At 43.6% G+C, this 24,418-nt stretch overlaps 7 non-coding genes across 7 annotated transcripts; 2 read left to right on the forward strand and 5 right to left on the reverse strand.

Annotated features, from left to right (window-relative positions):
- Window positions 1-440: 440 nt before the first annotated feature.
- On the reverse strand, window positions 441-522 carry trnas-cga (transfer RNA serine (anticodon CGA)). Its single transcript has one exon. It is a non-coding gene; the product is annotated as a tRNA-Ser (tRNA).
- Window positions 523-4,132: 3,610 nt separating this feature from the next.
- Window positions 4,133-4,206, forward strand: trnat-agu (transfer RNA threonine (anticodon AGU)). The gene has a single exon. It is a non-coding gene; the product is annotated as a tRNA-Thr (tRNA).
- Window positions 4,207-8,701: 4,495 nt separating this feature from the next.
- Window positions 8,702-8,773, forward strand: trnad-guc (transfer RNA aspartic acid (anticodon GUC)). The gene has a single exon. It is a non-coding gene; the product is annotated as a tRNA-Asp (tRNA).
- Window positions 8,774-9,931: 1,158 nt separating this feature from the next.
- On the reverse strand, window positions 9,932-10,003 carry trnae-uuc (transfer RNA glutamic acid (anticodon UUC)). Its single transcript has one exon. It is a non-coding gene; the product is annotated as a tRNA-Glu (tRNA).
- Window positions 10,004-10,850: 847 nt separating this feature from the next.
- Window positions 10,851-10,923, reverse strand: trnav-aac (transfer RNA valine (anticodon AAC)). Its single transcript has one exon. It is a non-coding gene; the product is annotated as a tRNA-Val (tRNA).
- Window positions 10,924-17,880: 6,957 nt separating this feature from the next.
- Window positions 17,881-17,954, reverse strand: trnai-aau (transfer RNA isoleucine (anticodon AAU)). The gene has a single exon. It is a non-coding gene; the product is annotated as a tRNA-Ile (tRNA).
- Window positions 17,955-23,119: 5,165 nt separating this feature from the next.
- Window positions 23,120-23,192, reverse strand: trnar-acg (transfer RNA arginine (anticodon ACG)). Its single transcript has one exon. It is a non-coding gene; the product is annotated as a tRNA-Arg (tRNA).
- Between the last annotated feature and the right edge of the window lie 1,226 nt (window positions 23,193-24,418).

A 24,418-nucleotide genomic window follows, 5' to 3' on the forward strand; every position in this document is an offset into this window, starting at 1 on the left:
AGCAAACCCACGGCTATTTCGGTTTTCTATCTAGGCAACGTTGGTGTCTGCAATAGCATACATGAAAGCGTGATGCAATTTCTGTGGCTACATTTGTTGCACGTCATGCACAGTAAGAGTGTTTCTAACACCAAATACAAAGTCAACAATTAGCGATCACGCCTTCTCCTCAGTTAACCCACTGAAACCTTGCTGTTAACAGTTCTTTACTGCGTGCTTTACGAGCACCTACATATTGTGTCGGTTCTTTCAGCTTTATTCATTAGATTTTCAAAGGCATAAGTAGAGCACCAGAGGTGCGAACACAAAGTGTGTGGTTACCTGAAGAATTGATTTCCATGGCAGCGGGGACAAGCGATTTAGCGTTTTTATAGCACGAGGAAAGGAGAAGCGGCACTACGCCTTTTCAGCGCAGGCACAAAGCGACGTGCGGCAGACGCCGTAGTCGGCAGGATTCGAACCTGCGCGGGGAGTCCCCAATGGATTTCGAGTCCATCACCTTAACCACTCGGCCACGACTACAGCGAGCTCGCCGCTGCCGCATTCCTCCTATAATCTAACACGGAGTGCGAGGTGGCTGCGGAAACTTTTTCAAAGTCGCTCTCCGTTAAAAAAAAAAATACCTTTCACAAAATACGTGCCGGCAGACAGACACGCCTCAGAGGGTTTAAGGTTGGCTTCACGTTCAAATGATAAAGTCTCCCCGTCCAGATGTCAAAATGCAACTTTGGCAGACAGAAAAAACATCAACAAACCACAAATGTGGACAAGGATTTTACAAGCTGCACCACACTGCACTTTCAAAAGCATTTACATTCCTGTTAGACGCAGGAATTGCCTTTGATTTGCGCGCTTACGAACGCCATGGAAAACGAAACAAAAGTAAAGCCCTCAGCTCTTGCACTTGATTATAATGCCGTTACGTGTCGAAGCAGTAATTTACGTCATCCCACCACTGCAACACGGGGAATAGAGGGAAATGAGCACAAGGTGAGATATTTTTAATCTGTAAGGCTTCTGTAGTTTCTTTTTGAAATCATTGTTACAACATATTATGTAAAAGCATGTTGAAAAGAATCTACCTGCATTCCAGCGGCCCTGAGCAAGAGGCCGCTGTCCAGGAGGAAGAGATGCCAGAGGCTGCTCTAGAAACTGAAACAGAAGCGGATAAGGAAGGGGAAGATGTGAGCTCTGAAGAACTCTATCAGCAGTAAGACTTTTTATTTTTCAGATGTATCTATTTTTTACTAAAATTCTATTTGTCTTATAGGTATAAAATGTTTAAACCGGTGTTTTATATCCTTACAGGCCCTGAGTAGTTAAACAGTATCAGCAGGCCGGAAGAGTGGCCCAAGCTGGACTCTATAGAAAGCACTCCCTGGATGCTCCTCTCCTGATTGGATTCAAACAGTACCTTACCAAGGATCTGGGAGTGGCAAATTATTCTCAGGAGGTATTTATTTTTTAAAGGCATTAAAAATTAAGCAATGGTATCTTCATTGTAAATGTTTTTGTTTCTTAGCTTAAAATTCACCCATGTGAAATGATGTCAGCCATAAACGTCATGACTCTATATTTCCTACCTGAATCTATTCTACTTAAATTATTACATTATACACAATTTGAGTTCATTTTAAAAAGTAAAAGGTAATGAAAGGAATGCATTTTCATAAGAAAGATAATACCGATATGCATGTGATAATCTTCCTTATATCATGTAGTGCGTCATTTGGACATTTTGTGGGCTTGAAATACAAAGAAAATCATGTTCTATGGTACAAGATAAATACCAAACTTAAGCTTTTATTTTAATTAGATTTGTTTATAAAGCATAAGCAATCATTTATTACATCGCTTCTTGAATTAAATCTTTTGACAAGAGGTAAGACTTCTATTTTACATTTAAACCCATGTTTAGCTGTGTTTTTTAGATTTAACTGAACCAATTTCTGTGTGTGATAATGTCCTTGAATTCTGACAACATCACACTAAATTACATGATATAAAACAACTAATGTTTCTAGAGATAAAGTTTCTGGGATGCTTCTAATTACTTTTTATTACCAGGGACAGTTTAATTCACCTTGTACAGTACTGAAAGACCAAGATGCTTTTTTTAAAAGTTATTTAACATTTTATAGAACTTTGTCTACTATGGCAACATGATGAGCTTGGTGAAACTTGGAAAAATACTGCTTGGCCACTTATCTTAATATAAAGATAGGATAAAGGTTTATCTTTTGCACCTACCTGACCCCCAGGGAAGGTCAATGCTTTCTAAGTTGATGGTTCCCTACAGTAGACTGTACCTTATCTTCAAAGATAATGTATATTGACCCAAATCAGTTTTGGAATCCAATCTACTGACAAGATGGAGCACATCCTTTTTTCAGGATTTTAGCATCATACGTTTGGTATATTTAGTCCCTAATGCTGAAAGAAATGATCATAGAACATTTGGACACTTTGTGGGCTTGAAATACAAAGCAAATCATGTTCTATGGTACAAGATAAATACAAAACTTAAGCTTTTATTTTAATTAGATTTGTTTATAAAGCATAAGCAATCATTTATTACATTAATATATGTGAAAATAACATTTTAGCATCATACGTTTAGTATATTTAGTCCCTAATGCTGAAAGAAATTATCATAGAACATGACATCTAACCTTACCTGTGGCGTCTTTAATCCCTATTGCTCAATGCACGGTGAAAGCATTGCATACATGTGTCTGACAATGAGGAATGGGCCCCTGAGACAGTCATTTGCATGTTTCACAAACGATCGTATATTACTAGAGATTCTGTTTGGGATTCAGATGTGCATTCGGACAGCAATCCCTTTCAAGAAATGATATGTTCTGGATGAGGTCAAAGGTGATGGAACACTGTATTTAGGATGTGCTTGCAGTGATTGTGTGTCTCCTGCTTCAACGCAGTGATATATAGATGTGCTCCTGTAATTTATTGGTACATGCCCAGGGCAGTAAGCAGTCTGAGGATTTATTTCCAGACAGCATAGAGCAGTGAAGCAGTGAAGTAGTGCAACACACTGGATCATTATATTATTAGAATCTATTCTACTTAAATTATTACATTATACACAATTTGAGTTCATTTTAAAAAGTAAAAGGTAATGAAAGGAATGCATTTTCATAAGAAAGATAATACCGATATGCATGTGATAATCTTCCTTATATCATGTAGTGCGTCATTTGGACACTTTGTGGGCTTGAAATACAAAGAAAATCATGTTCTATGGTACAAGATAAATAAATAACTTAAGCTTTTATTTTAATTAGGTTTGTTTATAAAGCATAAGCAATCATTTATAACATTAATATATGTGAAAATAACATTTTAGCATCATATTATTACATACAGGTCTCTAGCTTCAACACAGTGAGATATATATATGCTCAGTAATTTATTGGTACATGCCCAGAGCAATAATCAGAATGAGGATTTATTTTCAGACGGGCTACAGGTAGTGTTGTGAAATACTTCAACACACTGGATCGCAGATTTAGACCCCCTTCACTCTTACTCCTTAAAAACCAAAGAAATGAAGATATGTAGCAATCACATTGTAACAGTGGTGACAGTGACTTAATGCTTATACTAGTGGACTTCTGGTACCTTTAGGGTACGGTGTTCCCTGAAGGGCTCTCAAACCCCGCATTTCAGATGCCTAGCTGTATCGCTGATGTGTTGCACCTCAGAATCACTTTTAAACCTTACCTCTGCTATCTTTAATCCCTATTGCTCAACGCATGGTGAAAGTATTGCATAAATGTGTCTGAAAATGAGCAATGGGCACCTGAGAGTCATTTTCCTGTTCCACATGCAATTTCAACATTTTCCTTGGGAGACATCAAGCCAGCAAGCCACTGCTGTGGTTCAGTGGCCAGTGTGGAGTTCAGTGGCCCTGTTGTACACAGAAAGCACATTGAGTTCCTTGGACATGAAAAGTTCCAGATAAAAGCCATTTCTCATCCTTTCTCTTGTTGTCGATGTTGCTATTGTATGTAAAGGTGGCAACTTGCTCAGCGAGCAGGCGGAGCACACACCGAATGCAGATGTGTCTGAGTGGTGTGTCCAAGTGGCTGCAAAAGGACAGCGCTCCCGGGGCGCCGTGGCTTAGTTGGTTAAAGCGCCTGTCTAGTAAACAGGAGATCCTGGGTCCGAATACCAGCGGTGCCTTTTTTTGTTCTGTCTTCTTATTATTCCGATCAGTAAGTCAACACGTAGTCCACATGAAAGGTAGAAATATTCTCTTGGCTGTCTCTTGTTTGTATAGAACTGACCCTGACAATGTCCCTGACAATGTACTGTTAGTTTGAATTGAAGAACGGCATTTGTGTTCAAATATACCAGACAAGTTTATGTAACTGCTCATGTGACACTCAGTTGTAATTAGTCAAGAAATAAAGTCGAACAACAGCTGCGGTTTTGATTCTGAACGTATGAGATTGCAGCGCCTTTTACTTCCATTGACAAATGATAGAGATTCGAAGAGAGATCCTTCAGACCAGCAAGCAAACCCACGGCTATTTCGGTTTTCTATCTAGGCAACGTTGGTGTCTGCAATAGCATACATGAAAGCGTGATGCAATTTCTGTGGCTACATTTGTTGCACGTCATGCACAGTAAGAGTGTTTCTAACACCAAATAAAAAGTAAACAATTAACGATCACGCCTTCTCCTCAGTTAACCCACTGAAACCCTTGCTGTTAACAGTTCTTTACTGCGTGCTTTATGAGCACCTACATATTGTATCGGTTCTTTCAGCTTTATTCATTAGGTTTTCAAAGGCATAAGTAGAGCACCAGAGGTGCGAACGCAAAGTGTGTGGTTATCTGAAGAACTGATTTCCATGGCAGCGGGGCCAAGCGATTTAGCGTTTTTATAGTACTAGGAGAGGAGAAGCGGCACTTCACCTTTACCGCGCAGGCACAAGGCAACGTGCGGCAGATGCCGGAGTCGGCAGGTTTCGAACCTGCGCGGGGAGTCCCCAACGGATTTCAACGCAGTGCGAGGTGGCTGCGGAAACTTTTTCAAAGTCGCTCTCCGTTAAAAAAAAATACCTTTCACAAGATACGTGCCGGCAGACAAACACGCCTCAGAGGGTTTAAGGCTGGCTTCACGTTCAAATGATAAAGTCTCCCCGTCCGGATGTCAAAATGCAACTTTGGCAGACAGAACAAACATCAACAAACCACAAATGTGGACAAGGATTTTACAAGCTGCACCACACTGCACTTTCAAAAGCATTTACGTTCGTGTTAGACGCAGGACTTGCCTTTGATTTGCGCGCTTACGAACGCCATGGAAAACGAAACAAAACTAAAGCCCTCAGCTCCTGCACGTGATTATAATGCCGTTACGTGTCGAAGCAGTAATTTACGTCATCCTACCACTGCAACACGGGGAATGGAGAGAAATGAGCACACGCTACGAATCGTCTCAATCACTCCCTAGAGTCGTAAGGCGCATTGAAGGGTGCACCCCCATCATTAATCGTTGCGCCTCTGTGAAAGGAAAGCTCTTGGGCAGTCTTTGAAACAGCTCGGATGAAACACTTGATTGCTTCCATGTGCATCTGGAGCCCACCCAGTGGGCAAAAGACGTATAATATACGTCTATTAAACGCATACCTTATACGTCTAAATGTGGTCTACAATTCGTCTAGAATGAAATTCTAATATACGTCTAAAGTTATACGTCAATTATACGTCTATGTTTAGACGTTCATTATACATAAATGGTTGGAGTTCTATTATACGGATAAATTTAGAGGACTATTATACATATATGGTTGGAGTTCCGGATAACTTTAGAGGTCTATTATACGGATAACTTTAGAGGACTATTATACGTATATGGTTAGAGGTCTATTATACGTATAACTTTAGAGGTCTATTATACGTATAACTTTAGAGGTCTATTATATGTATATGGTTAGAGGTCTGTTATACGTATATGGTTAGAGGTCTATTATACGGATAACTTTAGAGGTCTATTATACGTATATGGTTAGAGGTCTATTATACGCATAACTTTAGAGGTCTATTATACGTGTATGGGTAGAGGTCTATTATACATCAAAGATAGATTTTATAGGTGTAGAAACAAGTAAACCAAGCCAATGATTAGATTTAGAAATGTATTCTGAAAATACACATTCACACCTGAAACATATGTATTTCAAATTATACATTGTATACAATCAATCAACAATCAACATACGGGCAATAATCATAAAAAACACAACTAGTCTTAAACTTCAGCTACAAATTCTGGTAACATGGCAATATACAGTATAGTAATGACAAACACAAAACTAATTACATTAACACACTAACTCAAAACCACATTTTGATTCAAATATACACTTTAAAATGTACAACTTCTATATTTCCAAGAAAAAAAAATATTACAATGGAAGTTAAGATGATTTTTTTCCACTATTTGCAAACCCTGTCTAATTGTCCTAACAAAACCTATTATTTTCAGTGTCCAGATCTCCTGGCCCCCTGCCTTGCATATGCATTCTTCAAGTAACACATTGCATGCTCCTTTATTTCTTTTTCTGTTGATGTAGGGTGGGACTTCAGCACCGCAGCTAGGAGAAAATTATATAATATTACTTCCCAAATAAATGATGATTAATATCTTCTTTAGTATAATCTAAAAAATGAACGGTTTACTAAGCTCAAAACTGAAATAAATGTATAAAATTTGGCTTGCATCATAGCAGTTGAGCAATAAAGTCTGTCCTAATTAAAGAGTACCCAAAGTTTGAAAGTACAACATAGAATAAGAATAGAGAAACGGCAAAACGATTTTGTGTCATCTTCCCCATTCACACTATTTTATGTGCCATTTTTTGCTTATTCACGTACTATTTTAATCAAAATAATATTAAGAAAGATCTGTATGTATTCAGATAGTATTATTATTGTTCATACTTACTCGTCAAAAGAGGATTGCTGAGATATTTGCGGATATACTTCTACGTTTGAAAAACGTGTCCAAAATGGTGACCAACGAATACTAGCAATGCATTGTGGTATATAACCGGAAAATATGCTGGGTTCGATATTTTCTCAACGTATGCGTTTATTAATGTTGTCGATATTATGGTTGAAATATAACATTGATAATCAGCTATGAGCTGATGTGCAATTTTAACGCATGTAGTTAGTAAGGATCGGTCACTGTTGTATGGTATTATATATAATGACATTATGGAATAGGCTGGGGACAGGCCTGGCATCACGGGGGGAGGGGGGAATGTTGCCCCTTCAGTTTTGGGCAAAAAGATTTACCTAACTTAATTTGCGCCCTAAAAAAATAGTTGTACTTTGTCAATGGTCAGACAACACTAAATGACACGAACAGTCACTCAGTCTGTTTGATGGGCAGGAGGGCTATCCGTCCAGGAACTGCACATATTATTGAGTGTCAACATTACGATCCTGTTTGCTCAGGTGGACCGATTCCTTGCAGTAGTTTATCATTATACTTAAAATCGTTATATAACTAGGACTAGTTATAGCAGTCTGTGCTTTCTGTTGGTTTTACAACATTTTTTTCTTAACGATTCAGAACGTCCATGTAGCTGCAAAAATGAACGCTTATGGTACTTTTCGCTCCAGGCAATACAAACGTTGAGAGTGACGAAAAATGTGAAACTGAACTTCATCGCAAATACCAGATTGCTAGTCGTTATCTTCTATCATGAAGCACTAATCAATGGCATAGCTGCGAGATTTCATTTGGGTAGCTGCACCGTACAGCTCCGTTTCAACCGAAATATCACCCCCGCTCAGAATTTCAGACGCCCCCCTACAGATTTTTCCCCGGGCACCGCGCACTGATGGGGGACGGGGTTTCCAGGAAATGGTATCAACTTTTCTCAAGAAAATAAAAATAGAAACTCTATAGGCACTCAAACATTTTACTGTTTTTTTTTCAGGCAGGTGGCAAGACCCCTCCGCAAAACCCTTGTATGCCAAGCTGTGGGCATTGATTCGTCGAATATACGTATATTCACGGCGAAAATACGGCTATACGTATATATACGTCGCCTCGACGTATAATCAACGTCGAATTGCAACCGTAAAATCGACGACATTAATAAATGCATATATAACGTCGAAAACACATCTAACACTAGGAGTATACGGCACTCTGCACAGTGTACGAAGTAAATTATTTTCGCAGTAATTAATTTACACGTGTATAATAAATATAGTAAATATAATTAATTACTGCGAAAATAATTTACTTCGTACACTGCGCAGAGTGCCGTATACTCCTAGTGTTAGATGTGTTTTCGACGTTATATATGCGTTTATTAATGTTTATTTCACAGCGTCGTGCACCTTTTCATTGCTCTCGCTTTCAGAGCCTCCGCACGGCACACGACTCGACATCAGGAAGCACATTGAAGTGAAAGCAGGGAGCGCTGCGACATGCACTGTGCAGATCCCGCCACACTAAGAGGTATATAAGCGTCAAAGGCAAGTCATTCCGAGTTGGTCGTTTGTGTTTTCCGTTCAGACGCGAAATGCTGAAATGATCTCTCGGCTCTTCGGTTGTCATTTCTGCTCCGTAAAGGAATCACAGCACGCGTCGCCTTCCAGCACGCTGGGTCGGGACACGATGCCGGGGGTCAGAGCGTGCGATGTCTTCCTCGTTAGTATAGTGGCAAGTATCCCCGCCTGTCACGTGGGAGACCAGGGTTCGATTCCCTGACGGGGAGTAGCTTTTCTTTTACCTCCTTAGAGAAAGGACTGCCTTTCACTTCTCTGTTTTCTAACACAACGTCGTGCACCTTTTCATTGCTCTCGCTTTCAGAGCCTCCGCACGGCACACGACTCGACATCAGGAAGCACATTGAAGTGAAAGCAGGGAGCGCTGCGACATGCACTGTGCAGATCCCGCCACACTAAGAGGTGAGTGGGTCTGTTCGATGCACAAAGAACGCTTTGATAAGCGTCAAAGGCAAATCATTCCGAGTTGGTCGTTTGTGTTTTCCGTTCAGACGCGAAATGCTGAAATGATCTCTCGGCTCCTCGGTTGTCATTTCTGCTCCGTAAAGGAATCACAGCACGAGTCGGCTTCCAGCACGGTGGGTCGGGACACGATGCCGGGGGTCGGAGAGAGAGATGTCTTCCTCGTTAGTATAGGACCTGTCACGTGGACCTGTCACCTGTCCCCACCTGTCACGCGGGAGACCGGGGTACATCAGGACGCGCATTGAAGTGAAAGCAGGATGCGCTGCGACATGCACTGTGCAGATCCCGCCACACTAAGAGGTGAGTGGGTCTGTTCGATCACAGCGCTAGGCGAATCCCCAATCCCCTTTTGTGCGTGGCGACAGAAGAAGTCTGGTCTGTTTCCGCCCGGTTTCGATCCGGGGACCTTTCGCGTGTGAGGCGAACGTGATAAACACTACACTACGGAAACTGTGGTCAGATGTGCCCAGCGGCCCAGCGCTGAGCTTCGCCAATGCGATTCAGCTGCTTCCAGTGCCTTTATTGGGGTGCGCTGATGGACCGTGCTCTCTCTCCAGAGACCAGCACGCCTGTCATGGACGGAGCAGGAAAGACGGCGCCACATTCTACAGCCCTCTCCACGCAATCGACGAAATCGGGCTACTGAAGTGGAGAAAATCGCCTCTCCAGAAAGTGCAAATATCATCTTGGAGAGTATAAATCCTATTGCCGAAGGTCAGCCCTGTCTACCAGAGTGACCCTCCCACCTCCTGCAGCGATGGTCAGCTCGTCTCACACGCGAGAAGTTTCGGCTGGAAACAAGCGCCCCCTCTTCTCGCACGTTTTGCACGTTGAGTAGTTTTAATGCGGCTCCTTCGTACACAGTGCTGATCTTTTGGAAAGCAGGAGGCAAAATTGACACGTTCCCATACCGGGAGTCGAACACGGGCCATCTGGGTGAAAACCAGGAATCCTAACCGCTAGACCATATGGGAGTGCGCAACCCTGCTGTTCCGGGCATCATGCAAGCAAACTACATAAATATGAGAAAACACGCAAGAGAGTTGTCACTCAGAGTGTCGAAGGGTCGATGTATACTGGGGCTCAGTTGAAATGCAACGTCAGGACTTTCCCGAATTATGTCACACGAAGAGAGCACAGCCTTTTCCGCCCTGCCCCGTGTGTATCGGTAACTCGCCGTGATCGTATAGTGGTCAGTACTTTGCGTTGTGGCCGCAACAACCCCGGTTCGAATCCGGGTCACAGCAGAATAGGGGCGTCTGCTTTTACTACTTGCACGAGTGAAAGCAAAAAAAAGCCAATTGATGTGAACGAACGGCACTTTACAGAGGAGTACTGCCTGACTGGATCGTTGATGAACGACAGGGACCACTCCGACCTCTTCTCGGGTTTCTTCAATGACTTACTAAGGATCTTCTTCACATTCGCCCATGCAGGGGAAGCCAGTTACACCAAAGCAAACGCAGGAAAGTGCAATTCAAGCAGAGACCAGGAGGGACTTGTTTACACCGAGAGTGGTTGGAGAATGGAACAATGCGCCCAGCCCTGTTGCTGGAGCCGATTCTTGATGAGATCTTGGGCTCACTAAGAAGCCCCCGCTGGATGCTAATCTTTCTGTTGTTCTTGCAGGTCCTGCGCTGCTTTTGAGCCGACAGAGCTCGTCCTGATCTGTCGGCACAGCCCAATTGCAAATGATCGGCTCCGCATACAGAAGGAACGTGCGTTTGGTACAAGAGTGCATGAAGGCACCGGAAATACATTGGGAACAAATGACCGGTCGCTCAATACCTCTGTGAAGTACAGGAGCGTGCAAAACGAGGCTGTTTCCGCCCGGTCTCGAACCGGGGACCTTTCACGTGTTAGGCAAACGTGATAGCCGCTACACCACGGAAACCTGCAGGGATTGCTGCTGGTGTCTCGCTTGCGTTTCGGGCTGAGAAAGGGACACGTCACTTTAGGCAGGGGGCGCTGGAGAGAGGAACAAAGGGCGCGATGAAACAAAACACCGAAACCCGGGATCGAGCCAGGGACCTTTAGAACATACTCTCACGAATCGTTAGAATACGTGCGTTTGATCATCAATTGCGTAACAACCACATTCGTTCGACTTGAGCCATCAAGCTCATAGTTTTCAAATCTTGAAAGCTGTCATTGAGCACATCATAGTGTGCAGTACGCCCCGTAACTTGCGCACTTCAACAGAAAGAAGAGCAGACAGCTCCATAAATATGCGAGGCGCAGAGAGTGCAAGGCGAGCCGCACACGTTTCGGTGGCTGAGAGAGGGCAGTTTTCGCTTCTGCATTTCCCAAGTAAGGACGCATGACAACAAGCGATCGCGGTGCTCATTTACGACATAGTGGTGATGAGTTTTCAGTACGTGTTCTTTTGAACGAGCAATGAGGTTGCTGCCTTGGACAGCTGACTGCACGCTCTCATTGTGCCACGTGATGAGTATTCACCAGGCTCGTTCAGTCATTAGTCACATTCCATCGTTTGCCATAAGCAGATGCTGCAAGGTGATGTGGATATCAGTTCCCAGTCTTGTGGACGAGGACAAAAAGAACACACAAGGGCTCATCCGCGAGTTGAACCCAGGACCTCCCACACCCTAAGCGAGAATCATACCCCTTAACCAATGAGCCATGGCAGCACTTTCCATTTTATTCTGTCAGCGAGCTTGAGGACGGGGGAGAGGCGTCATTCACTCGTCCAGTCAGACCTTCATCAATAAGTCAAGAAAGCCGCAATTACACGACTGCCTTGCAGACGAAGGGCAGTGAACTGCACCGGTAAGAGGGGAACAAGCGGCACTAGGCGACACCGAGGCATGAGCCCCAGCGAGGGGGGCTAGCTTGCATGGTACAGCGCTCGCTTTGCATGCGAGAGGTAGCAGGATCATTTCCCACGTCCTCCAGGTGTGTGCTTAGAGCTTGATGTGCCGAAAGGTGTCCTTTAGCCTGTGGTCACGCCTTGCATGGAGAGCGTCATGCAGCTGTCAATCATTTCGCAGCCACGCCCCCTCTTCATCTTCTCTCTGCCTTAAGCGTCTCCGCCACTCTCTCTTGACATTTCATGTCAGCATGTCAGAAGTCCGAGTGACGTTTTTAATGGCTGAGTGAGGGCACGATGCTGAAGCAGAGAGGCCACTTCAGCCAGAGAGACTTGTGCTAGGTGAGATCTGAAAAACAGACTCGCAACAGAAACAGACCAAAAAAGTATCGGTGAGATCAAAAGGCAAATGCAACATCCAGCAGAGGGCGTCTAAAGATTAGGGAACGGGCGACTGAAATCCATATGAGGCAAACTTTCCGGCTGTGTACTGCAGCTGGCCTCGTTGGCGTAGTTGGTAGCACGTCAGTCTCATCATCTGAAGGTCCTGAGTTTGATCCTCACACGGGGCAGGGCTGCTTCCTCTCTTGCTCTTTTCAAACACTTGCGGCAACTGTTCGCTCATAACCACGTCTGGAATGCGTGACCTTTACACGGGGGAGAAGCAACGCCGCATCCCTTTTCTAAAGAACATTCACATTCAGAAATAAGTCAAGAAATTTGCCATTACTTTCGCTCGCGCTGCTGTCAGCCTGCCCATGTTGCCAAAGAAAGATTCACTCGGCGTCAACATGACAGAACAGCGATCACTTGAAAACACTGTTCCACACTCCGTAAGCAAGAACTTCAGTGTTTGCAGTCACCCGATATGCCGATAGTCAAAGGAGCACAAAACACGAAGCGTCAAAAGACAAGATGAGTTGATGGAAAGAGCGTTGAATTGATGAGCACAAAAGTTCAGCTCGTACAATAGGCAACGAAGGTCCCGGCGTCATCATCGCACTTGAAAGGACTGCCTTGCAGACTAAGGGCAGTGGGAGGTTGCTGTTTTGAGATGGAGGCATTGGGATGGTGGGCCGAGATCTATTCTTCTTAAGGAATTCTTCATCGTGAAAGATCGGTCCACAGGTCATCCAAAGAACTTACAAATTTTTTGGACTCGGGGAATCGCGTGCTTCCGGAAGGGAGTGAAGTGCTCAAACACATGACATGCCCCCTTGATCTCACATGCACAATTCTGCTGCAACATGCACAGCTACCGTCCACACCAGGCAGTGGGGCTTCAGCAGAATTTGCTACGCCACCTGCAATTACATATCCAGCTGCACACATATACATGGCCCCTCTGTCCTTTTCAGGATCTCAAAAAAAAGCATAGCGTGGTTTTCCTGCAACCTGATTGACCGCATCTCCCTCAGAATGTGCCCCGTTGCATTCATTGCTGAAGCAGGACGGAGGCTAACGGGCATGCCAGAACAGTTAGGCTCAGCGATCTCTCCAAAATATTGTGGTTGTAGTGGAAGAAATATGGTTTAAATTGTACCTTGGTATTTCAAACTCTCTCTAGAATGTTATCCATTTCTATTTTATTTTGACAGTAACTGGCTAATGACACTAGATGAAAAGAGAAGAAAGAAAACACAACGTTTCGGCCGTGGAGCCTTCTTCAGGTGTGAGGGCTCCACGGCTGAAATGTTGTTTTCTTTCTTCTCTTTTAAGCATGGAATAGACCTATTACTTGTTCCTTTGCAGCCTACGCATGCTGACACAGCTCCCCACCTGAACTGCTAATGATGCCTGGTAGTTTGTGGTACTTGGGTATTGTCTTATGTTTGCTCAAACTGCATATGTGTGATTGCATATTTTTGGGTATTTTCATATGTCAATATTTAATTCACTGACATTCCTGTATGCTTGGAAGAAAGGTAGATTGGATTTGGCACAGGACGCCTGCCCATATTTGTTGATCATTGTTGGGCTGGAAAAACAATGATAAAAAGTGTATGAAAAAAGCTCTCTCCAATATTTCCCTTCTCTTCGCCATGGTTACACTGCCCGTTCTTTCCGTCTTTTGTCCTTCAACAAAGATTCCAGGGCTCTTTTTCCACCATAATATCAGAAGCCAAAAAATAACCATCTAATGTGTAAACAGCATTTGTAATGTTGGTAGCTGGAAGAGGTCAAGTATGTTTGCAAGACCTAGCTGATTACACCACAGACTTACTTTGTTGTTGTCAGTTTTTTTTTTCTCTTTTAAAGGCTGTAGGTGGGGTGTGATGGACTGTACCACTATCATAGAAGATTTTTTCAGGACACATCGCAGTTCCATAGTCGAATTTATCAATAGTAGAATTCCATAGGACCTTATTTACCAACATATTACCCAGTGTGAGACTCTGCCAGTAAACCTCAGAGCATTGAGTTCTCCACTGATAAAGATGGCTGTCTGAAGTCATGAAATCCACTGCTGGGATGCCTGAGAGACAGTAATTGAATCTTGGCTGGAATTAGGCTTTCTATTAGTGTTGATCTTTGGGAATTATGTGGTAAAAAGGGAAAACTCCTTTACTTTAGTCACTTTGAATGTTCAAATGTACAGAACCTGCAAAACTAAGCAATGAAAAAAATCCATCACCACTCTCATGATAGCATAACTCATAGTCTCTGCTGTTGTGTAACAATACACACTTTCAATTTTCTTATCGCCTGTCTCCAGAGAGAATGTTGTTAGTGCTGATGACCTTGAATTAGACCTTGTTGACTCTGTAAAACAATCTTCCTCTGCTTGATTTTCACTCAGATTGATTTTGTTCTCAGATTATTCCTGGCAGGACTGAGTTTCTAGGAAATGAAAAGTGAAAGAAAAAGTACAGAAGATCAGCCCTTGAATATACAACATTGTGCAGTGAGATTGTTAAATGTATTAGCTGCTATCCTGTGCTAGAGCCTGTCGTGGTAAGCAGTGGATGACAGGATCTAGCACAGATACTAATGAAACACTGTTAATGAAAGATAAAACACTTGAGTCTTATTTTAGTTTTCCATTTCCCTTTCATTTGTGATGTACTGTACAACAGGCCACAGAACATGCACAAAAACAGATATGCACACATTCACACCAGGCAATGACAGTCTGCCCAGTCAGAATCTGAGCTGAGGTATCAGAATTCTGAATTCCCTGAATTCTGTCATGGATCATCCACAATAAGGGCAATATTTGAACACGAGGATCCCCAGGAGAGAGCCTAGTAACATAAATCTTGGAGCAAAAGCAGATGATTAACTTCATAGTTTGTGTGGTTGAGCCAAAGTTGAGCAGGAGGATATGTGAGTCACCATTCTTAGAAATGGATCCAACTTCAGACAGGCGTCAAAAGTAAGAGTATACAGTGCTGGGGCAATGACACTTCAATGATCAGAAGGATAACAAGAGTTTTAATGCATTGAAATTGATTTTCTGGTGATGCACACTGTCATGGAACTATTAATTTTTAAGGATCACTTACTGACGTCAGACAGCTGCCAATTCTCCAGACTGGAAGGATGAACAGTTTATCCCCCTAGGTACCATATTTCCATATTTCGAAGCATTGGAATAATACATGTCATACAGCAACATAAAAACAGGAAGACAAGTATCACAGCCCCTATAATCGGTGTTAGTAACTTAAAAGAAAAACATTCCCCCTGGCCCAAACAGTGATTCTAACCAGGAGAGAAAAGCCGGTGTATCTTTTATGCCTCTCTCTTTATTCACCTTGTCTTTTAGTTCTTTCAAATGCTGAATAGCGAGCGTAAGATTTCCGTAATCATAGTCATTAGCTGGAATATATATACAACAGGAGTCTCCTACTAAAGCATAGACTCCTCCAGATGCTGCATTTTGAAGGTCCAGCACGAACCTGTTCTGAAGTGCCATTAATCTAACTCCCCTTAATTCTTGTTTGATAGCGTCTAACGTGATATTAATAAAAGAGTACATTTCATAAAAAGTCGCATGGGTGAGGCTGTAGACTGAGGCATTAAAGCACATATATAACAAGATGCATTAAATTTCTTTAACTTTACAGTATGATTTATAAATTTATACCACAAATTACTCATATTCCCCTCATTATCAGTTTCATTCAGCCAGTTTGTATACAAAGAGGCTTCGTGTTTAGATTCTTCCTCTTTTGGGGTGGTGACAGGCTTCTACATAAAAAGGAAAAAGGCTGTGCACATCAGTCCCAAGCAGGTTATCCCCATCTGTCCTTGTGGAGACATCACTCCTGCGCTTTGCTCAGTTCGTTTGTGACCTTTTTACAGTGGGAAGCATGAATCCAGGGCACCATTTCTGTGACCTTCACAGCAGTGGCAGTGGTCAGCAGCACCTGGTACAGCCCCCTCCACCTGAGTGAACACCATTTCTTTTTCCTGAAGTCTTTCACCAGAATCCAGTCTCCTTATTCACTCATTAGTTCTTACAGCACAGGTAAATCCCTGTGGGCTGGAGCCCAGCATAATCCTAGGCTTTTTTGGTCAACATTGGTCAACAGATTGGTCAACAACTGGGTAATAACTCTTAGAAAAATCTACACATTGTTCCCCTGCCTCAGCTGTGACGTTTTGCAGAACAATTCTAGCTGAAGTTGTAAAATTTCTCTTTGTTCCGTTCCTGCAAAACATCTTATTATGAACAAATAAACCACAATAATCATTTGCATCTAGGGGAATCACTCCCAAGGGTAACCCCCCTTAAAGCTATATTGTTCTACCCATCAGGTTCTGCCACTAGATAAGAGAACCTTTCCCATGAAATCATTTTTTGACCTTCATGATCCCTTCAGGGCGTACAATTAGCACAGAAGCAGCAGCTTTAGTCCACATGTTTTTCAAACAGGATATTAACGATATGATCATAACGAATAATACCAGACCCACAAATATGTATTGAACCAGAGACCCTCTCCATGTTCCTAGCACAGACTGTAGCCATGCACCAATACCCCAATCATCTGGATTGCAGGATTTACGAAGAAAATTATTTTCGCAGTAATTAATTTATTATATTTACTATATTTATTATACACGTGTAAATTAATTACTGCGAAAATAATTTACTTCGTACACTGTGCAGAGTGCCGTATACTCCTAGTTGCGGCACACACGATACATACAGTAAAAAGCCTCAGGCACTGTGTTAGATGTGTTTTCGACGTTATATATGCGTTTATTAATGTCGTCGATTTTACGGTTGCAATTCGACGTTGATTATACGTCGAGGCGACGTATATATACGTATAGCCGTATTTTCGCCGTGAATATACGTATATTCGACGAATCAATGCCCACTGGGTAAACTCTTGAGCAAACTCTGAACCAGCTCTAAGGAAACTAATCCGATTAGACGTTACTTTGACTCATCTTTTTACGCTCAGTGCTGGATTGCTCAAACTCCAGCTAGGGTTAGGGTTAGCATTCCCACGCTACTTCGACACTTTGTTTACGCTCAGTGCTGGATTTTGGGAACTTCAGGACGAGTGGGAATTTTCTCCTATCTGTCAATTCTGTTTTGTTTTGGAGACTCTTGGCTGCCTATGTTGTACAGTGCAGCGTGAAGGAAACATTTTCCAAAACTGTGTCAGCTCAAAAGTTGTAAGAAAACCTCTCCAGCTGCTTTAACTCTCTTCATATTTGTCATTTAATGTGACACTCGATGTATAACTGGAGCCTCACATATGCAAATGGTGAGGCTCCAGTTCAACACCACTTTACAGTATCTGACAAAAGCATGGCAGACTGTGCCATGACCGGCAGATAACTTCTGCTTATTTTTACCATATTAAACATTGGAAATCCAACCACTTGCATTTGTGACACTTGATTTTGACTCCACCTAAGACACTCTTAAATCTTCAAACACTTTTCTCTTCTCCCGCAACACTCTTGTCTGTCGGCACTATGTGGCAGCGTTGCATGACAACCCCTCTCACCACGGAAAGGAACCTAACAGCTTTGGTAAGAGAGGAGAAAAGAACCTGGCCCGTACGGGGATCGAACCCGTGACCTTGGCGTTATTAGCACCACGCTCTAACCAACTGAGCTAACCGGCCTCATGACGGTGGTCCTCTCTGTGCTGCAAATAATCGAACTCAGGGAATTTCTTTTGCCCTCCTTTGAATAGAAAGCCGTGTAATTCAGTGTACGGGCTTTCTCGTGCAGTTTCATGTTCTTGTAACCCAAATCCTACACTGGCCTGAAGAGTCCCCCCATTTCACAGCATTTTTCAGCTGATTTAAAATGTACCTAAAGGAGAAGCATTATTGAAGACCATCAATTACCAAGAGCTTTTGTCAAAGGTTTTGGTGGTCATTTTTAATGACCACAGAGCACTATGACCTCGGTTTTACATCTCATCCGAAAGACAGCGCCCTTTTACAACACAGCGTCTCCGTCACTATGCTGGGACATTGGGACCCGCACAGACCTCAGGGTGAGCGCCCCCCCGCCGGCACCATTAACACCGCTTCCAGCTGGAAGCTTTGTTTTTCCCTGTAGCTTACCCTCATCCGGGTACTGACCTGGCTCACACCTGCTAAGCTTCAGTGGGTTTTCAGTTGCGAGTTGCAAGGGGATGCAAGTGATGGAGCTGCTCGCTGCAAAAGCCACTACATTGGCCGGGAATCAAACCCAAGCCTCCCGCGTGGCAGGCAAGAATTCTACCACTGAACCACCAATGCTCAGTGTCTGGGCCTTCAAAAAAGACGCTTTTTTGGTGCTCTGTGCAAAAAGCGTCGACATATGCTTCCAGCTGCAAAATGCCATTCGCGGATGCTGAAGAATTTATTTTCAAGGCAGCGGGTACAAGCGATTGGGCGTTTTAAAACCACCAGGAACAGCAAAGAGGCGCGCTTCTTTGCTTGCGCCGGAACACACCGACTGGAGGCGGACAACGTAGTCGGCAGGATTCGAACCTGCGCGGGGAGACCCCAATGGATTTCTAGTCCATCGCCTTAACCACTCGTCCACGACTACAGCAAGCCCCGCTGCCGCTGCGTTGTTGCTACAATCTTACCTGGATCGCGAGGCGCCGGCGGAAGCCTATTTCAAAGTCGTTCTCCGTTTCAAAAAAACATTTCCAAAATACAAGCCTTGCAGACAGACACGCCTCAGAGGACTTAAGGGTGGCTTCATGTCGGAATGATAAAGTCTCCCCGTCCGGACATGAAAATTCCACTTTGTTACACACAAAAAAAGAATCAACAACAGAGAAATGCCCACAAGCATTTGAAAAGCCGCACCACGTCGCACTTGAAATACCTCTTACATTAGTGGTAGACGCAGGAATCGCCTTTTTATTTACGCTCTTACCAACGCGATGGAAAGCAAAACAAAGCAAAGCAGAGCAAAACAAAACGAACAAACGAAAACCCTCACGTCCCGCACTTGCATATAACGCCGTTACGTGCCCAAGCGGTATTGTACGTCATCCTAGCACTGCACGCCGGTGCGTATGGTATATGGGAACGAGCACACGCCACGAATCGTCTCGTATCACTCCCTACAGCTGTAAGGTGCCTTGAAGCGTGCACCCCCAACATTCTTCTTTGCTCATCTGTGAAAGGTAAACTCTTGAGCAAACTCTGAACCAGCTCTAAGGAAACTAATCCGATTAGACGTTACTTTGACTCATCCTTTAAGGGACCCTTGTTAATTGGAGAAATCAATGATTTCGAATGAATTCTGTATGCGTTAAAAGACAGCTATACACAGAAAACATGCAGGACACTGCTCATGATGTTTCCCGAGCCGAAACACAGTGCGTTTTTCCAAGCCATCTGACCAAGCCTGCCCACTGAAAACTGCAGGAGATCGTGTAAAGACGTTCAAGTTTGTAACTACTGCACGCACAGGAAGCAGAATAAATTCCTCTATTCAAACTTTCAAAGGTTTGCTTTGCGAACGCTGCAGGACATCGCACAATCTCTTTTGAACAGGGACAAACGATTTCTTATGGGGCGCAGTAAGTACAGACGTTTAAAAAGCTCCACTCATGCCAATGATGCAGCATGAAGAAGCGCAACCTAAAGTTTGCATTCCTAGCACTGTTGCATTCCCCGCATCAGTAGCTAAGAGAATATAATTTACGACTCTTGTTAATACAGTTTCAGAAACCAGACTGAAATTTCTCAAGTATATTATTTGAATCCATTTGATGTTGGGCAACAACTATTCTTTCAAGACTTTTAGATTGAAATGGGACCTTTGAGACAGGCCTGTAGTTGTTAAGAACTTGTGGATCCAAATTTGACTTCTTAAGGAGCGGTCTAAGAACCACTACCTTAAATTGATCATGTACGACGCCTGACGCAAGCGATGCATTCATCATACTAATTATAGGTCCTGCCAGTCCTTCGAGGGAATCTTTGACTAGCTGAGTGGGGATGGGATCTAGCGAACAGGTGGTTGACTTTGTCTTACGTCTGTGTTCATGAGTCCACCATAAGAAGAAATCTGAACAGGAGTGGTGATCATGCGAGGTCACCACGGAGGAAACCACTGCTCTCCCCCCAAAAAAAACCACCACTGCCCCTCTCAAGTTTGCTAAAGACCACATGGATGTTCCACAACTCCTGGAACAATGTTCTGTGGACAGACGTGACAAAAGTTGAACTTGTTGGTAAATGTGCACAGCGTTATGTTTGGAGATAACAAAACACCGCATACCAACTCCAAAACCTCATCCCACCTGGGAAGCATGGCGGAGGCTGTACGGCTTGCAATCATCGAGGGACCGATGAATTCCAAGATGTATCAGGAAATTCTACAGCAGAATGTCAGGGTGTCTGCCTGTGATCTAAAACTCGAAAGACGCTGGGTCATGCAGCATGACAAAAACAAAGGAGTACATCAACAACAGAGTGGCTGAAACAGTAGAAATTCCGTATGTTGGGATGGCCAAGTAAGAGTCCTGACACACACGCTTTCACTCATATGAGCTACACGGCTACCAAGATGATCTCAGATGCGCCGAGCTGGTACGGAACATATTGAACTGATCGACGGCGAATTGTCTCTCAGACAGGCTTTTCACCTCTAAGCTCCCTGACTGACAGTGATCAGCTAGGTAGTAAAACAGTCAGCTGCTTCTAAGCCTTAAACAGCTGCATCTCGGCGCTTCCACGGAGAGATGATTTGAAAGCCGAACATCGCCCATTGGGAACACCTTACTATCACTAGTTTAAGAGACTCTTAAGGTCTTGCAGAGGTGCCTGTCTAATAGCATGCGCTTTGCAAGCTATAGGTGTTTAGGCTGAGGCAGAATGCCTGTTAACAAAATGTTTTTCTAAAGGGGCCTCGCACTCTTTTCCAAGCAATGGTCACCATCCCCACCGAGTGTCACAATGTAGTCATGTCCTAGGACATCACCTGTTAGTCTCCATTTGTCTGCAACCAACACTTTAGGTTACGGGGTCACAACCGCACCCCGGAGACCAGAGGAGCCGTTGGCATTCTGGCGGCGCAGATTGGGCTGAAGATGGGGCGCTTGAATCTCGCTGTTGGAGGCCGTCTGAAACTGACCCAAGCCTTTCCCTTGAATTAAATGTAAATAAGAAATGAACCCCAGATGCACATGGAATCAATCACGTGTTTCCTTTGAGCCGTTTCAGAGACTGCTCCAGAGTTTACCTTGCACAGATGCGCAAAGATTAATGATGGGGGTGCACGCTTCCAGGCGTCTTACAACTGTAGGGACTGATTAGAGACAATTCGTAGCTTGTGCTCATTTCCCTCTATTCCCCGTGTTGCAGTGGTAGGATGACTTAAATTCCTGCTTCGACACGTAACGGGATTATAATCAAGTGCAGGAGCTGAGGGCTTTAGTTTTGTTTCGTTTTCCATGGCGTTCGTAAGCGCGCAAATCAAAGGCAATTCCTGCGTCTAACACGAATGTAAATGCTTTTGAAAGTGCAGTGTGGTGCAGCTTGTAAAATCCTTGTCCACATTTGTGGTTTGTTGATGTTTTTTCTGTCTGCCAAAGTTGCATTTTGACATCCGGACTGGGGGACTTTATCATTTGAACGTGAAGCCAGCCTTAAACCCTCTGAGGCGTGTCTGTCTGCCGGCACGAATCTTGTGAAAGGTATTTTTTTTAACGGAGAGCAACTTTAAAAAGGTTTCCGCAGCCACCTCGCAGTCCGTGTTTGATTATAGGAGGAATGCGGCGGCGGGGAGCTCGCATTTGTCGTGCTCGAGTGGTTAAGGCGATGGGCTCGAAATGCGTTGGGGCTTCCCCGCGCAGGTTCGAAACCTGCCGACTCCGGCGTCTGCCGCACGTCGCCTTGTGCCTGCACGGCAGAGGCGAAGTGCCGCTTCTCCTTTCCTGGTACTATAAAAACGCTAAATCGCTTGGCCCCGCTGCCATGGACATCAATTCTTCAGATAACCACACATTTTGCGTTCGCACCTCTGGTGCTCTACTTATGCCTTTGAAAACCTAATGAATAAAGCTGTAAGAACCGACACGATGTGTAGGTGCTCTTAAAGCACGCAGTAAAGAACTGTTAACAGCAAGGGTTTCAGTGGGTTAACTGAGGAGAAGGCGTGATCGCTAATTGTTGACTTTTTATTTGGTGTTAGAAACACTCTTACTGTGCATGACGTGCAACAAATGTAGCCACAGAAATTGCATCACGCTTTCATGTATGCTATTGCAGACACCAACGTTGCCTAGATAGAAAACCGAAATAGCCGTGGGTTTGCTTGCTGGTCTGAAGGATCTCTCTTCGAATCTCTATCATTTGTCAATGGAAGTAAAAGGCGCTGCAATCTGATACGTTCAGAATCAAACCCGCAGCTGTTGTTCGACTTTATTTCTTGACTAATTACAACTGAGTGTCGCATGAGCAGTTACATAAACTTGTCTGGTATATTTGAACACAAATGCCGTTCTTCAATTAAAACTAACAGTACATTGTCAGGGACATTCAGTTCTATACAAACAAGAGACAGACAAGAGAATATTTCTACCGTTCATGTGGACTACGTGTTGACTTACTGATCGGAATAATTGAAAGGTTCGGGCTCATAGCTGATGGAGTGCGTGCTAATTAGAACAGCAACGCTGAGCTCTCAGCACCGTATTGAGCCCAGGTGTTTTTCTAAAGCTGTCAGGTGCAGTTCATTTACATGAAGGAAATCTCTTACTGGGTACGATTACAATGCAGTAAGTAGCACAGACTACTTAGGGAGTAGCCCGATGCATTTAAAAACGACCCGAGCCAGGCAGGAGTCGAACCTGCAATCTCCTGATCCGTAGTCAGACGCGTTATCCATTGGGCCACTGGCCCTGGTATGACATTGCAGGACTGTAACCCAGTGAGATCAGCACTGCAACTAGTAAAATATTACCCCCGGTCCATTCTTTTCCAAAAGTGAGAAACACCTGTTTTCTACATTTTGTCTGTTTTAAAACCATATCTTTTTAAACCAAACCAAGAGTTTGTCTTTTGCACTGATATTCTGATTCATTTCGATTTCAAAGAAAAAAAAAAACATTATCTTCCAAAGCATCATAAAATTGTCCATTCTTCCAGACTCTACTTCTCTCTTGTAGTAGTACAGCAGACCTTTGCAGGTGAGCAGATCACAGAGTCTGAAATATGCTTCCTCCATCAAGCAAAGTACCTGAACATGACTCTGTCTTCATAAAAGCGCCCCTGTAATAAAGAAATTAAATCCGAAATCAAGAGGGCAGTTGCCTACTGAAGTTCAAGAAGTCATCAATTTTAACCTAGCAACACATTAAAGGCTGCATCTATACAAGTACGATTCTAGAAATGCTCACCAGATTACGTTTTAAGAAGGAACTGCGCCTCAGGTTCCGCCGAGATCTTAACTTGGATGGCAGGATTCAGAGTCCGGAGTGCGGACTGATGGCGCACGGAGGGTCCACATACTGTGGATCCCTCAGTTTTCTTCCGCGTGTTTAAACCGCCAGCGTGTGACTCCCCTGTCCCCGTGACCTCATTGCTCTGCTCTCGCCTCTGTGCAGCTGAGCCCGACTCATGGTAAAGTGGAAAACAATATGCCCTCAACGTGGGATTTACTCTGGATCGAGGATAGATGTCACCTTTTTATCGTTGAACAGGATGTATGTGATGTGGTGACTAGGTTCAATTTTGTATCCTTTTAAAAGATTAAGGACTGGGGTGAGCGTGATTTACCACCCTTTCAGCTAAGAACCCGACATGAGCACCGTTTAAGCTGCATAGACTCGGTCGTTTAACTCTTCTCCATTAGCAGGGTTAAGGTTAAAGAAAAAAAACATTGCTGACTTCTTTTTTTTTGCCAGCCGCTAGTGCTGATTAGCAATGTTTCTATTTCATGTTTTGCAAGTTGCATCCATTTTAAGAAAAACAAGTCGCGTTAAAGACAGGAAATGAATACTTGCATTTAATTAAGTCTAGCCGTAGGCGGTTGTCTGTAAGGACCAGTTCTGTTCAAGAAGACACAACAAAGAAGGCACCACTGGGATTCGGACTCAGGATCTCCTGTTTAAGAGACAAGCACTTTA

The sequence above is a fragment of the Lepisosteus oculatus genome, unplaced genomic scaffold (genome assembly GCF_040954835.1).
Source record: "Lepisosteus oculatus isolate fLepOcu1 unplaced genomic scaffold, fLepOcu1.hap2 HAP2_SCAFFOLD_60, whole genome shotgun sequence".
NCBI lineage: Eukaryota > Metazoa > Chordata > Actinopteri > Semionotiformes > Lepisosteidae > Lepisosteus > Lepisosteus oculatus.